At 50.9% G+C, this 10,070-nt stretch overlaps 1 protein-coding gene and 57 non-coding genes across 58 annotated transcripts in view; 57 read left to right on the top strand and 1 right to left on the bottom strand.

The window, feature by feature from the left end:
* The window catches only part of LOC108183347 (uncharacterized), a 199,270-nt gene that overhangs the window by 60,887 nt on the left and 128,313 nt on the right, over positions 1–10,070 (bottom strand). The gene's annotated exons all lie outside the window — the stretch shown is intronic.
* LOC141383870 (5S ribosomal RNA) lies at positions 17–135 on the top strand. Its single transcript, XR_012404927.1, has one exon. It is a non-coding gene; the product is annotated as a 5S ribosomal RNA (ribosomal RNA).
* LOC141383540 (5S ribosomal RNA) lies at positions 194–312 on the top strand. The gene has a single exon (XR_012404561.1). It is a non-coding gene; the product is annotated as a 5S ribosomal RNA (ribosomal RNA).
* LOC141383604 (5S ribosomal RNA) lies at positions 371–489 on the top strand. The gene has a single exon (XR_012404629.1). It is a non-coding gene; the product is annotated as a 5S ribosomal RNA (ribosomal RNA).
* LOC141383329 (5S ribosomal RNA) lies at positions 548–666 on the top strand. Its single transcript, XR_012404343.1, has one exon. It is a non-coding gene; the product is annotated as a 5S ribosomal RNA (ribosomal RNA).
* LOC141383405 (5S ribosomal RNA) lies at positions 725–843 on the top strand. Its single transcript, XR_012404422.1, has one exon. It is a non-coding gene; the product is annotated as a 5S ribosomal RNA (ribosomal RNA).
* LOC141383916 (5S ribosomal RNA) lies at positions 902–1,020 on the top strand. The gene has a single exon (XR_012404985.1). It is a non-coding gene; the product is annotated as a 5S ribosomal RNA (ribosomal RNA).
* Positions 1,079–1,197, top strand: LOC141383006 (5S ribosomal RNA). Its single transcript, XR_012403968.1, has one exon. It is a non-coding gene; the product is annotated as a 5S ribosomal RNA (ribosomal RNA).
* Positions 1,256–1,374, top strand: LOC141383181 (5S ribosomal RNA). The gene has a single exon (XR_012404186.1). It is a non-coding gene; the product is annotated as a 5S ribosomal RNA (ribosomal RNA).
* Positions 1,433–1,551, top strand: LOC141383005 (5S ribosomal RNA). Its single transcript, XR_012403967.1, has one exon. It is a non-coding gene; the product is annotated as a 5S ribosomal RNA (ribosomal RNA).
* On the top strand, positions 1,610–1,728 carry LOC141383004 (5S ribosomal RNA). The gene has a single exon (XR_012403966.1). It is a non-coding gene; the product is annotated as a 5S ribosomal RNA (ribosomal RNA).
* Positions 1,787–1,905, top strand: LOC141383732 (5S ribosomal RNA). The gene has a single exon (XR_012404767.1). It is a non-coding gene; the product is annotated as a 5S ribosomal RNA (ribosomal RNA).
* LOC141383003 (5S ribosomal RNA) lies at positions 1,964–2,082 on the top strand. Its single transcript, XR_012403965.1, has one exon. It is a non-coding gene; the product is annotated as a 5S ribosomal RNA (ribosomal RNA).
* LOC141383002 (5S ribosomal RNA) lies at positions 2,141–2,259 on the top strand. The gene has a single exon (XR_012403964.1). It is a non-coding gene; the product is annotated as a 5S ribosomal RNA (ribosomal RNA).
* Positions 2,318–2,436, top strand: LOC141383001 (5S ribosomal RNA). Its single transcript, XR_012403963.1, has one exon. It is a non-coding gene; the product is annotated as a 5S ribosomal RNA (ribosomal RNA).
* LOC141383000 (5S ribosomal RNA) lies at positions 2,495–2,613 on the top strand. The gene has a single exon (XR_012403962.1). It is a non-coding gene; the product is annotated as a 5S ribosomal RNA (ribosomal RNA).
* On the top strand, positions 2,672–2,790 carry LOC141382999 (5S ribosomal RNA). Its single transcript, XR_012403961.1, has one exon. It is a non-coding gene; the product is annotated as a 5S ribosomal RNA (ribosomal RNA).
* Positions 2,849–2,967, top strand: LOC141383857 (5S ribosomal RNA). The gene has a single exon (XR_012404914.1). It is a non-coding gene; the product is annotated as a 5S ribosomal RNA (ribosomal RNA).
* LOC141383062 (5S ribosomal RNA) lies at positions 3,026–3,144 on the top strand. Its single transcript, XR_012404027.1, has one exon. It is a non-coding gene; the product is annotated as a 5S ribosomal RNA (ribosomal RNA).
* On the top strand, positions 3,203–3,321 carry LOC141382998 (5S ribosomal RNA). The gene has a single exon (XR_012403960.1). It is a non-coding gene; the product is annotated as a 5S ribosomal RNA (ribosomal RNA).
* LOC141383034 (5S ribosomal RNA) lies at positions 3,380–3,498 on the top strand. The gene has a single exon (XR_012403999.1). It is a non-coding gene; the product is annotated as a 5S ribosomal RNA (ribosomal RNA).
* On the top strand, positions 3,557–3,675 carry LOC141383868 (5S ribosomal RNA). Its single transcript, XR_012404925.1, has one exon. It is a non-coding gene; the product is annotated as a 5S ribosomal RNA (ribosomal RNA).
* On the top strand, positions 3,734–3,852 carry LOC141383867 (5S ribosomal RNA). The gene has a single exon (XR_012404924.1). It is a non-coding gene; the product is annotated as a 5S ribosomal RNA (ribosomal RNA).
* On the top strand, positions 3,911–4,029 carry LOC141383538 (5S ribosomal RNA). Its single transcript, XR_012404559.1, has one exon. It is a non-coding gene; the product is annotated as a 5S ribosomal RNA (ribosomal RNA).
* LOC141383603 (5S ribosomal RNA) lies at positions 4,088–4,206 on the top strand. The gene has a single exon (XR_012404628.1). It is a non-coding gene; the product is annotated as a 5S ribosomal RNA (ribosomal RNA).
* On the top strand, positions 4,265–4,383 carry LOC141383033 (5S ribosomal RNA). The gene has a single exon (XR_012403998.1). It is a non-coding gene; the product is annotated as a 5S ribosomal RNA (ribosomal RNA).
* On the top strand, positions 4,442–4,560 carry LOC141383866 (5S ribosomal RNA). The gene has a single exon (XR_012404923.1). It is a non-coding gene; the product is annotated as a 5S ribosomal RNA (ribosomal RNA).
* LOC141383865 (5S ribosomal RNA) lies at positions 4,619–4,737 on the top strand. The gene has a single exon (XR_012404922.1). It is a non-coding gene; the product is annotated as a 5S ribosomal RNA (ribosomal RNA).
* LOC141383537 (5S ribosomal RNA) lies at positions 4,796–4,914 on the top strand. The gene has a single exon (XR_012404558.1). It is a non-coding gene; the product is annotated as a 5S ribosomal RNA (ribosomal RNA).
* Positions 4,973–5,091, top strand: LOC141383602 (5S ribosomal RNA). Its single transcript, XR_012404627.1, has one exon. It is a non-coding gene; the product is annotated as a 5S ribosomal RNA (ribosomal RNA).
* On the top strand, positions 5,150–5,268 carry LOC141383733 (5S ribosomal RNA). The gene has a single exon (XR_012404768.1). It is a non-coding gene; the product is annotated as a 5S ribosomal RNA (ribosomal RNA).
* Positions 5,327–5,445, top strand: LOC141383328 (5S ribosomal RNA). Its single transcript, XR_012404342.1, has one exon. It is a non-coding gene; the product is annotated as a 5S ribosomal RNA (ribosomal RNA).
* On the top strand, positions 5,504–5,622 carry LOC141383418 (5S ribosomal RNA). The gene has a single exon (XR_012404435.1). It is a non-coding gene; the product is annotated as a 5S ribosomal RNA (ribosomal RNA).
* On the top strand, positions 5,681–5,799 carry LOC141383915 (5S ribosomal RNA). The gene has a single exon (XR_012404984.1). It is a non-coding gene; the product is annotated as a 5S ribosomal RNA (ribosomal RNA).
* LOC141382997 (5S ribosomal RNA) lies at positions 5,858–5,976 on the top strand. The gene has a single exon (XR_012403959.1). It is a non-coding gene; the product is annotated as a 5S ribosomal RNA (ribosomal RNA).
* Positions 6,035–6,153, top strand: LOC141382996 (5S ribosomal RNA). The gene has a single exon (XR_012403958.1). It is a non-coding gene; the product is annotated as a 5S ribosomal RNA (ribosomal RNA).
* On the top strand, positions 6,211–6,329 carry LOC141382995 (5S ribosomal RNA). Its single transcript, XR_012403957.1, has one exon. It is a non-coding gene; the product is annotated as a 5S ribosomal RNA (ribosomal RNA).
* Positions 6,388–6,506, top strand: LOC141383417 (5S ribosomal RNA). The gene has a single exon (XR_012404434.1). It is a non-coding gene; the product is annotated as a 5S ribosomal RNA (ribosomal RNA).
* LOC141382994 (5S ribosomal RNA) lies at positions 6,565–6,683 on the top strand. Its single transcript, XR_012403956.1, has one exon. It is a non-coding gene; the product is annotated as a 5S ribosomal RNA (ribosomal RNA).
* On the top strand, positions 6,742–6,860 carry LOC141382993 (5S ribosomal RNA). Its single transcript, XR_012403955.1, has one exon. It is a non-coding gene; the product is annotated as a 5S ribosomal RNA (ribosomal RNA).
* On the top strand, positions 6,919–7,037 carry LOC141382992 (5S ribosomal RNA). Its single transcript, XR_012403954.1, has one exon. It is a non-coding gene; the product is annotated as a 5S ribosomal RNA (ribosomal RNA).
* Positions 7,096–7,214, top strand: LOC141382991 (5S ribosomal RNA). The gene has a single exon (XR_012403953.1). It is a non-coding gene; the product is annotated as a 5S ribosomal RNA (ribosomal RNA).
* Positions 7,273–7,391, top strand: LOC141382990 (5S ribosomal RNA). The gene has a single exon (XR_012403952.1). It is a non-coding gene; the product is annotated as a 5S ribosomal RNA (ribosomal RNA).
* On the top strand, positions 7,450–7,568 carry LOC141382989 (5S ribosomal RNA). Its single transcript, XR_012403951.1, has one exon. It is a non-coding gene; the product is annotated as a 5S ribosomal RNA (ribosomal RNA).
* LOC141382988 (5S ribosomal RNA) lies at positions 7,627–7,745 on the top strand. Its single transcript, XR_012403950.1, has one exon. It is a non-coding gene; the product is annotated as a 5S ribosomal RNA (ribosomal RNA).
* On the top strand, positions 7,804–7,922 carry LOC141382987 (5S ribosomal RNA). Its single transcript, XR_012403949.1, has one exon. It is a non-coding gene; the product is annotated as a 5S ribosomal RNA (ribosomal RNA).
* Positions 7,981–8,099, top strand: LOC141382986 (5S ribosomal RNA). The gene has a single exon (XR_012403948.1). It is a non-coding gene; the product is annotated as a 5S ribosomal RNA (ribosomal RNA).
* On the top strand, positions 8,158–8,276 carry LOC141382985 (5S ribosomal RNA). The gene has a single exon (XR_012403947.1). It is a non-coding gene; the product is annotated as a 5S ribosomal RNA (ribosomal RNA).
* On the top strand, positions 8,335–8,453 carry LOC141382984 (5S ribosomal RNA). Its single transcript, XR_012403946.1, has one exon. It is a non-coding gene; the product is annotated as a 5S ribosomal RNA (ribosomal RNA).
* LOC141383854 (5S ribosomal RNA) lies at positions 8,512–8,629 on the top strand. Its single transcript, XR_012404911.1, has one exon. It is a non-coding gene; the product is annotated as a 5S ribosomal RNA (ribosomal RNA).
* Positions 8,687–8,805, top strand: LOC141382983 (5S ribosomal RNA). Its single transcript, XR_012403945.1, has one exon. It is a non-coding gene; the product is annotated as a 5S ribosomal RNA (ribosomal RNA).
* Positions 8,864–8,982, top strand: LOC141382982 (5S ribosomal RNA). The gene has a single exon (XR_012403944.1). It is a non-coding gene; the product is annotated as a 5S ribosomal RNA (ribosomal RNA).
* LOC141382981 (5S ribosomal RNA) lies at positions 9,041–9,159 on the top strand. Its single transcript, XR_012403943.1, has one exon. It is a non-coding gene; the product is annotated as a 5S ribosomal RNA (ribosomal RNA).
* LOC141382980 (5S ribosomal RNA) lies at positions 9,218–9,336 on the top strand. The gene has a single exon (XR_012403942.1). It is a non-coding gene; the product is annotated as a 5S ribosomal RNA (ribosomal RNA).
* Positions 9,395–9,513, top strand: LOC141382979 (5S ribosomal RNA). The gene has a single exon (XR_012403941.1). It is a non-coding gene; the product is annotated as a 5S ribosomal RNA (ribosomal RNA).
* LOC141382978 (5S ribosomal RNA) lies at positions 9,572–9,690 on the top strand. The gene has a single exon (XR_012403940.1). It is a non-coding gene; the product is annotated as a 5S ribosomal RNA (ribosomal RNA).
* Positions 9,749–9,867, top strand: LOC141382977 (5S ribosomal RNA). The gene has a single exon (XR_012403939.1). It is a non-coding gene; the product is annotated as a 5S ribosomal RNA (ribosomal RNA).
* LOC141382976 (5S ribosomal RNA) lies at positions 9,926–10,044 on the top strand. The gene has a single exon (XR_012403938.1). It is a non-coding gene; the product is annotated as a 5S ribosomal RNA (ribosomal RNA).

The raw sequence follows: 10,070 nt of genomic DNA, 5'->3' as shown, positions 1-10,070 counted from the left end.
CTTGACATCCTCTTTCGCTTACGGCCATACCACCCTGGAAATGCCCGATCTCATCTGAACTCGGAAGTAAAGCAGGGTCGGGCCTGGTTAGTACTTGGATGGGAGACCGCCTGGGAATACCAGGTGCTTGAAGCTTTTCGAAGTGCTTCATTTGGCAGCTGATTTAAATAGCCAACGCTTGACATCCTCTTTCGATTACGGCCATACCACCCTGGAAATGCCCGATCTCATCTGAACTCGGAAGTAAAGCAGGGTCGGGCCTGGTTAGTACTTGGATGGGAGACCGCCTGGGAATACCAGGTGCTGTAAGCTTTTCGAAGTGCTTCATTTGGCAGCTGATTTAAATAGCCAACGCTTGACACCCTCTTTCGCTTACGGCCATACCACCCTGGAAATGCCCGATCTCATCTGAACTCGGAAGTAAAGCAGGGTCGGGCCTGGTTAGTACTTGGATGGGAGACCGCCTGGGAATACCAGGTGCTGCAAGCTTTTCGAAGTGCTTCATTTGGCAGCTGATTTAAATAGCCAACGCTTGACACTCTCTTTCGCTTATGGCCATACCACCCTGGAAATGCCCGATCTCATCTGAACTCGGAAGTAAAGCAGGGTCGGGCCTGGTTAGTACTTGGATGGGAGACCGCCTGGGAATACCAGGTGCTGTAAGCTTTTCGAAGTGCTTCATTTGGCAGCTGATTTAAATAGCCAACGCTTGACACCCTCTTTCGCTTACGGCCATACCACCCTGGAAATGCCCGATCTCATCTGAACTCGGAAGTAAAGCAGGGTCGGACCTGGTTAGTACTTGGATGGGAGACCGCCTGGGAATACCAGGTGCTGTAAGCTTTTCGAAGTGCTTCATTTGGCAGCTGATTTAAATAGCCAACGCTTGACATCCTCTTTCGCTTACGGCCATACCACCCTGGAAATGCCCGATCTCATCTGAACTCGGAAGTAAAGCAGGGTCCGGCCTGGTTAGTACTTGGATGGGAGACCGCCTGGGAATACCAGGTGCTTGAAGCTTTTCGAAGTGCTTCATTTGGCAGCTGATTTAAATAGCCAACGCTTGACATCCTCTTTCGCTTACGGCCATACCACCCTGGAAATGCCCGATCTCATCTGAACTCGGAAGTAAAGCAGGGTCGGGCCTGGTTAGTACTTGGATGGGAGACCGCCTGGGAATACCAGGTGCTGTAAGCTTTTCGAAGTGCTTCATTTGGCAGCTGATTTAAATAGCCAACGCTTGACACCCTCTTTCGCTTACGGCCATACCACCCTGGAAATGCCCGATCTCATCTGAACTCGGAAATAAAGCAGGGTCGGGCCTGGTTAGTACTTGGATGGGAGACCGCCTGGGAATACCAGGTGCTGTAAGCTTTTCGAAGTGCTTCATTTGGCAGCTGATTTAAATAGCCAACGCTTGACACTCGCTTTCGCTTACGGCCATACCACCCTGGAAATGCCCGATCTCATCTGAACTCGGAAGTAAAGCAGGGTCGGGCCTGGTTAGTACTTGGATGGGAGACCGCCTGGGAATACCAGGTGCTGTAAGCTTTTCGAAGTGCTTCATTTGGCAGCTGATTTAAATAGCCAACGCTTGACATCCTCTTTCGCTTACGGCCATACCACCCTGGAAATGCCCGATCTCATCTGAACTCGGAAGTAAAGCAGGGTCGGGCCTGGTTAGTACTTGGATGGGAGACCGCCTGGGAATACCAGGTGCTGTAAGCTTTTCGAAGTGCTTCATTTGGCAGCTGATTTAAATAGCCAACGCTTGACATCCTCTTTCGCTTACGGCCATACCACCCTGGAAATGCCCGATCTCATCTGAACTCGGAAGTAAAGCAGGGCCAGGCCTGGTTAGTACTTGGATGGGAGACCGCCTGGGAATACCAGGTGCTGTAAGCTTTTCGAAGAGCTTCATTTGGCAGCTGATTTAAATAGCCAACGCTTGACATCCTCTTTCGCTTACGGCCATACCACCCTGGAAATGCCCGATCTCATCTGAACTCGGAAGTAAAGCAGGGTCGGGCCTGGTTAGTACTTGGATGGGAGACCGCCTGGGAATACCAGGTGCTGTAAGCTTTTCGAAGTGCTTCATTTGGCAGCTGATTTAAATAGCCAACGCTTGACATCCTCTTTCGCTTACGGCCATACCACCCTGGAAATGCCCGATCTCATCTGAACTCGGAAGTAAAGCAGGGTCGGGCCTGGTTAGTACTTGGATGGGAGACCGCCTGGGAATACCAGGTGCTGTAAGCTTTTCGAAGTGCTTCATTTGGCAGCTGATTTAAATAGCCAACGCTTGACATCCTCTTTCGCTTACGGCCATACCACCCTGGAAATGCCCGATCTCATCTGAACTCGGAAGTAAAGCAGGGTCGGGCCTGGTTAGTACTTGGATGGGAGACCGCCTGGGAATACCAGGTGCTGTAAGCTTTTCGAAGTGCTTCATTTGGCAGCTGATTTAAATAGCCAACGCTTGACATCCTCTTTCGCTTACGGCCATACCACCCTGGAAATGCCCGATCTCATCTGAACTCGGAAGTAAAGCAGGGTCGGGCCTGGTTAGTACTTGGATGGGAGACCGCCTGGGAATACCAGGTGCTGTAAGCTTTTCGAAGTGCTTCATTTGGCAGCTGATTTAAATAGCCAACGCTTGACATCCTCTTTCGCTTACGGCCATACCACCCTGGAAATGCCCGATCTCATCTGAACTCGGAAGTAAAGCAGGGTCGGGCCTGGTTAGTACTTGGATGGGAGACCGCCTGGGAATACCAGGTGCTGTAAGCTTTTCGAAGTGCTTCATTTGGCAGCTGATTTAAATAGCCAACGCTTGACACCCTCTTTCGCTTACGGCCATACCACCCTGGAAATGCCCGATTTCGTCTGAACTCGGAATTAAAGCAGGGTCGGGCCTGGTTAGTACTTGGATGGGAGACCGCCTGGGAATAGCAGGTGCTGTAAGCTTTTCGAAGTGCTTCATTTGGCAGCTGATTTAAATAGCCAACGCTTGACATCCTCTTTCGCTTACAGCCATACCACCCTGGAAATGCCCGATCTCATCTGAACTCGGAAGTAAAGCAGGGTCGGGCCTGGTTAGTACTTGGATGGGAGACCGCCTGGGAATACCAGGTGCTGTAAGCTTTTCGAAGTGCTTCATTTGGCAGCTGATTTAAATAGCCAACGCTTGACACCCTCTTTCGCTTACGGCCATACCACCCTGGAAATGCCCGATCTCATCTGAACTCGGAAGTAAAGCAGGGTCGGGCCTGGTTAGTACTTGGATGGGAGACCGCCTGGGAATACCAGGTGCTGTAAGCTTTTCGAAGTGCTTCATTTGGCAGCTGATTTAAATAGCCAACGCTTGACATCCTCTTTCGCTTACGGCCATACCACCCTGGAAATGCCCGATCTCATCTGAACTCGGAAGTAAAGCAGGGTCGGGCCTGGTTAGTACTTGGATGGGAGACCGCCTGGGAATTCCAGGTGCTGTAAGCTTTTCGAAGTGCTTCATTTGGCAGCTGATTTAAATAGCCAACGCTTGACATCCTCTTTCGCTTACGGCCATACCACCCTGGAAATGCCCGATCTCATCTGAACTCGGAAGTAAAGCAGGGTCGGGCCTGGTTAGTACTTGGATGGGAGACCGCCTGGGAATACCAGGTGCTTGAAGCTTTTCGAAGTGCTTCATTTGGCAGCTGATTTAAATAGCCAACGCTTGACATCCTCTTTCGCTTACGGCCATACCACCCTGGAAATGCCCGATCTCATCTGAACTCGGAAGTAAAGCAGGGTCGGGCCTGGTTAGTACTTGGATGGGAGACCGCCTGGGAATACCAGGTGCTTGAAGCTTTTCGAAGTGCTTCATTTGGCAGCTGATTTAAATAGCCAACGCTTGACATCCTCTTTCGATTACGGCCATACCACCCTGGAAATGCCCGATCTCATCTGAACTCGGAAGTAAAGCAGGGTCGGGCCTGGTTAGTACTTGGATGGGAGACCGCCTGGGAATACCAGGTGCTGTAAGCTTTTCGAAGTGCTTCATTTGGCAGCTGATTTAAATAGCCAACGCTTGACACCCTCTTTCGCTTACGGCCATACCACCCTGGAAATGCCCGATCTCATCTGAACTCGGAAGTAAAGCAGGGTCGGGCCTGGTTAGTACTTGGATGGGAGACCGCCTGGGAATACCAGGTGCTGCAAGCTTTTCGAAGTGCTTCATTTGGCAGCTGATTTAAATAGCCAACGCTTGACATCCTCTTTCGCTTACGGCCATACCACCCTGGAAATGCCCGATCTCATCTGAACTCGGAAGTAAAGCAGGGTCGGGCCTGGTTAGTACTTGGATGGGAGACCGCCTGGGAATTCCAGGTGCTGTAAGCTTTTCGAAGTGCTTCATTTGGCAGCTGATTTAAATAGCCAACGCTTGACATCCTCTTTCGCTTACGGCCATACCACCCTGGAAATGCCCGATCTCATCTGAACTCGGAAGTAAAGCAGGGTCGGGCCTGGTTAGTACTTGGATGGGAGACCGCCTGGGAATACCAGGTGCTTGAAGCTTTTCGAAGTGCTTCATTTGGCAGCTGATTTAAATAGCCAACGCTTGACATCCTCTTTCGCTTACGGCCATACCACCCTGGAAATGCCCGATCTCATCTGAACTCGGAAGTAAAGCAGGGTCGGGCCTGGTTAGTACTTGGATGGGAGACCGCCTGGGAATACCAGGTGCTTGAAGCTTTTCGAAGTGCTTCATTTGGCAGCTGATTTAAATAGCCAACGCTTGACATCCTCTTTCGATTACGGCCATACCACCCTGGAAATGCCCGATCTCATCTGAACTCGGAAGTAAAGCAGGGTCGGGCCTGGTTAGTACTTGGATGGGAGACCGCCTGGGAATACCAGGTGCTGTAAGCTTTTCGAAGTGCTTCATTTGGCAGCTGATTTAAATAGCCAACGCTTGACACCCTCTTTCGCTTACGGCCATACCACCCTGGAAATGCCCGATCTCATCTGAACTCGGAAGTAAAGCAGGGTCGGGCCTGGTTAGTACTTGGATGGGAGACCGCCTGGGAATACCAGGTGCTGCAAGCTTTTCGAAGTGCTTCATTTGGCAGCTGATTTAAATAGCCAACGCTTGACACTCTCTTTCGCTTATGGCCATACCACCCTGGAAATGCCCGATCTCATCTGAACTCGGAAGTAAAGCAGGGTCGGGCCTGGTTAGTACTTGGATGGGAGACCGCCTGGGAATACCAGGTGCTGCAAGCTTTTCGAAGTGCTTCATTTGGCAGCTGATTTAAATAGCCAACGCTTGACACTCTCTTTCGCTTATGGCCATACCACCCTGGAAATGCCCGATCTCATCTGAACTCGGAAGTAAAGCAGGGTCGGGCCTGGTTAGTACTTGGATGGGAGACCGCCTGGGAATACCAGGTGCTGTAAGCTTTTCGAAGTGCTTCATTTGGCAGCTGATTTAAATAGCCAACGCTTGACATCCTCTTTCGCTTACGGCCATACCACCCTGGAAATGCCCGATCTCATCTGAACTCKGAAGTAAAGCAGGGTCGGGCCTGGTTAGTACTTGGATGGGAGACCGCCTGGGAATACCAGGTGCTGTAAGCTTTTCGAAGTGCTTCATTTGGCAGCTGATTTAAATAGCCAACGCTTGACATCCTCTTTCGCTTACGGCCATACCACCCTGGAAATGCCCGATCTCATCTGAACTCGGAAGTAAAGCAGGGTCCGGCCTGGTTAGTACTTGGATGGGAGACCGCCTGGGAATACCAGGTGCTTGAAGCTTTTCGAAGTGCTTCATTTGGCAGCTGATTTAAATAGCCAACGCTTGACATCCTCTTTCGCTTACGGCCATACCACCCTGGAAATGCCCGATCTCATCTGAACTCGGAAGTAAAGCAGGGTCGGGCCTGGTTAGTACTTGGATGGGAGACCGCCTGGGAATACCAGGTGCTGTAAGCTTTTCGAAGTGCTTCATTTGGCAGCTGATTTAAATAGCCAACGCTTGACACCCTCTTTCGCTTACGGCCATACCACCCTGGAAATGCCCGATCTCATCTGAACTCGGAAGTAAAGCAGGGTCGGGCCTGGTTAGTACTTGGATGGGAGACCGCCTGGGAATACCAGGTGCTGTAAGCTTTTCGAAGTGCTTCATTTGGCAGCTGATTTAAATAGCCAACGCTTGACATCTCTTTCGCTTACGGCCATACCACCCTGGAAATGCCCGATCTCATCTGAACTCGGAAGTAAAGCAGGGTCGGGCCTGGTTAGTACTTGGATGGGAGACCGCCTGGGAATACCAGGTGCTGTAAGCTTTTCGAAGTGCTTCATTTGGCAGCTGATTTAAATAGCCAACGCTTGACATCCTCTTTCGCTTACGGCCATACCACCCTGGAAATGCCCGATCTCATCTGAACTCKGAAGTAAAGCAGGGTCGGGCCTGGTTAGTACTTGGATGGGAGACCGCCTGGGAATACCAGGTGCTGTAAGCTTTTCGAAGTGCTTCATTTGGCAGCTGATTTAAATAGCCAACGCTTGACATCCTCTTTCGCTTACGGCCATACCACCCTGGAAATGCCCGATCTCATCTGAACTCGGAAGTAAAGCAGGGTCGGGCCTGGTTAGTACTTGGATGGGAGACCGCCTGGGAATACCAGGTGCTGTAAGCTTTTCGAAGTGCTTCATTTGGCAGCTGATTTAAATAGCCAACGCTTGACATCCTCTTTCGCTTACGGCCATACCACCCTGGAAATGCCCGATCTCATCTGAACTCGGAAGTAAAGCAGGGTCGGGCCTGGTTAGTACTTGGATGGGAGACCGCCTGGGAATACCAGGTGCTGTAAGCTTTTCGAAGTGCTTCATTTGGCAGCTGATTTAAATAGCCAACGCTTGACATCCTCTTTCGCTTACGGCCATACCACCCTGGAAATGCCCGATCTCATCTGAACTCGGAAGTAAAGCAGGGTCGGGCCTGGTTAGTACTTGGATGGGAGACCGCCTGGGAATACCAGGTGCTGTAAGCTTTTCGAAGTGCTTCATTTGGCAGCTGATTTAAATAGCCAACGCTTGACATCCTCTTTCGCTTACGGCCATACCACCCTGGAAATGCCCGATCTCATCTGAACTCGGAAGTAAAGCAGGGTCGGGCCTGGTTAGTACTTGGATGGGAGACCGCCTGGGAATACCAGGTGCTGTAAGCTTTTCGAAGTGCTTCATTTGGCAGCTGATTTAAATAGCCAACGCTTGACATCCTCTTTCGCTTACGGCCATACCACCCTGGAAATGCCCGATCTCATCTGAACTCGGAAGTAAAGCAGGGTCGGGCCTGGTTAGTACTTGGATGGGAGACCGCCTGGGAATACCAGGTGCTGTAAGCTTTTCGAAGTGCTTCATTTGGCAGCTGATTTAAATAGCCAACGCTTGACATCCTCTTTCGCTTACGGCCATACCACCCTGGAAATGCCCGATCTCATCTGAACTCGGAAGTAAAGCAGGGTCGGGCCTGGTTAGTACTTGGATGGGAGACCGCCTGGGAATACCAGGTGCTGTAAGCTTTTCGAAGTGCTTCATTTGGCAGCTGATTTAAATAGCCAACGCTTGACAYCCTCTTTCGCTTACGGCCATACCACCCTGGAAATGCCCGATCTCATCTGAACTCGGAAGTAAAGCAGGGTCGGGCCTGGTTAGTACTTGGATGGGAGACCGCCTGGGAATACCAGGTGCTGTAAGCTTTTCGAAGTGCTTCATTTGGCAGCTGATTTAAATAGCCAACGCTTGACATCCTCTTTCGCTTACGGCCATACCACCCTGGAAATGCCCGATCTCATCTGAACTCGGAAGTAAAGCAGGGTCGGGCCTGGTTAGTACTTGGATGGGAGACCGCCTGGGAATACCAGGTGCTGTAAGCTTTTCGAAGTGCTTCATTTGGCAGCTGATTTAAATAGCCAACGCTTGACAYCCTCTTTCGCTTACGGCCATACCACCCTGGAAATGCCCGATCTCATCTGAACTCGGAAGTAAAGCAGGGTCGGGCCTGGTTAGTACTTGGATGGGAGACCGCCTGGGAATACCAGGTGCTGTAAGCTTTTCGAAGTGCTTCATTTGGCAGCTGATTTAAATAGCCAACGCTTGACATCCTCTTTCGCTTACGGCCATACCACCCTGGAAATGCCCGATCTCATCTGAACTCGGAAGTAAAGCAGGGTCGGGCCTGGTTAGTACTTGGATGGGAGACCGCCTGGGAATACCAGGTGCTGTAAGCTTTTCGAAGTGCTTCATTTGGCAGCTGATTTAAATAGCCAACGCTTGACATCCTCTTTCGCTTACGGCCATACCACCCTGGAAATGCCCGATCTCATCTGAACTCGGAAGTAAAGCAGGGTCGGGCCTGGTTAGTACTTGGATGGGAGACCGCCTGGGAATACCAGGTGCTGTAAGCTTTTCGAAGTGCTTCATTTGGCAGCTGATTTAAATAGCCAACGCTTGACAYCCTCTTTCGCTTACGGCCATACCACCCTGGAAATGCCCGATCTCATCTGAACTCGGAAGTAAAGCAGGGTCGGGCCTGGTTAGTACTTGGATGGGAGACCGCCTGGGAATACCAGGTGCTGAAGCTTTTCAAGTGCTTCATTTGGCAGCTGATTTAAATAGCCAACGCTTGACATCCTCTTTCGCTTACGGCCATACCACCCTGGAAATGCCCGATCTCATCTGAACTCGGAAGTAAAGCAGGGTCGGGCCTGGTTAGTACTTGGATGGGAGACCGCCTGGGAATACCAGGTGCTGTAAGCTTTTCGAAGTGCTTCATTTGGCAGCTGATTTAAATAGCCAACGCTTGACAYCCTCTTTCGCTTACGGCCATACCACCCTGGAAATGCCCGATCTCATCTGAACTCGGAAGTAAAGCAGGGTCGGGCCTGGTTAGTACTTGGATGGGAGACCGCCTGGGAATACCAGGTGCTGTAAGCTTTTCGAAGTGCTTCATTTGGCAGCTGATTTAAATAGCCAACGCTTGACATCCTCTTTCGCTTACGGCCATACCACCCTGGAAATGCCCGATCTCATCTGAACTCGGAAGTAAAGCAGGGTCGGGCCTGGTTAGTACTTGGATGGGAGACCGCCTGGGAATACCAGGTGCTGTAAGCTTTTCGAAGTGCTTCATTTGGCAGCTGATTTAAATAGCCAACGCTTGACATCCTCTTTCGCTTACGGCCATACCACCCTGGAAATGCCCGATCTCATCTGAACTCGGAAGTAAAGCAGGGTCGGGCCTGGTTAGTACTTGGATGGGAGACCGCCTGGGAATACCAGGTGCTGTAAGCTTTTCGAAGTGCTTCATTTGGCAGCTGATTTAAATAGCCAACGCTTGACATCCTCTTTCGCTTACGGCCATACCACCCTGGAAATGCCCGATCTCATCTGAACTCGGAAGTAAAGCAGGGTCGGGCCTGGTTAGTACTTGGATGGGAGACCGCCTGGGAATACCAGGTGCTGTAAGCTTTTCGAAGTGCTTCATTTGGCAGCTGATTTAAATAGCCAACGCTTGACATCCTCTTTCGCTTACGGCCATACCACCCTGGAAATGCCCGATCTCATCTGAACTCGGAAGTAAAGCAGGGTCGGGCCTGGTTAGTACTTGGATGGGAGACCGCCTGGGAATACCAGGTGCTGTAAGCTTTTCGAAGTGCTTCATTTGGCAGCTGATTTAAATAGCCAACGCTTGACATCCTCTTTCGCTTACGGCCATACCACCCTGGAAATGCCCGATCTCATCTGAACTCGGAAGTAAAGCAGGGTCGGGCCTGGTTAGTACTTGGATGGGAGACCGCCTGGGAATACCAGGTGCTGTAAGCTTTTCGAAGTGCTTCATTTGGCAGCTGATTTAAATAGCCAACGCTTGACATCCTCTTTCGCTTACGGCCATACCACCCTGGAAATGCCCGATCTCATCTGAACTCGGAAGTAAAGCAGGGTCGGGCCTGGTTAGTACTTGGATGGGAGACCGCCTGGGAATACCAGGTGCTGTAAGCTTTTCGAAGTGCTTCATTTGGCAGCTG

The sequence above is a fragment of the Danio rerio genome, chromosome 4 (genome assembly GCF_049306965.1).
Source record: "Danio rerio strain Tuebingen ecotype United States chromosome 4, GRCz12tu, whole genome shotgun sequence".
NCBI lineage: Eukaryota > Metazoa > Chordata > Actinopteri > Cypriniformes > Danionidae > Danio > Danio rerio.
This window is presented reverse-complemented; position numbering and strand designations above follow the sequence as displayed.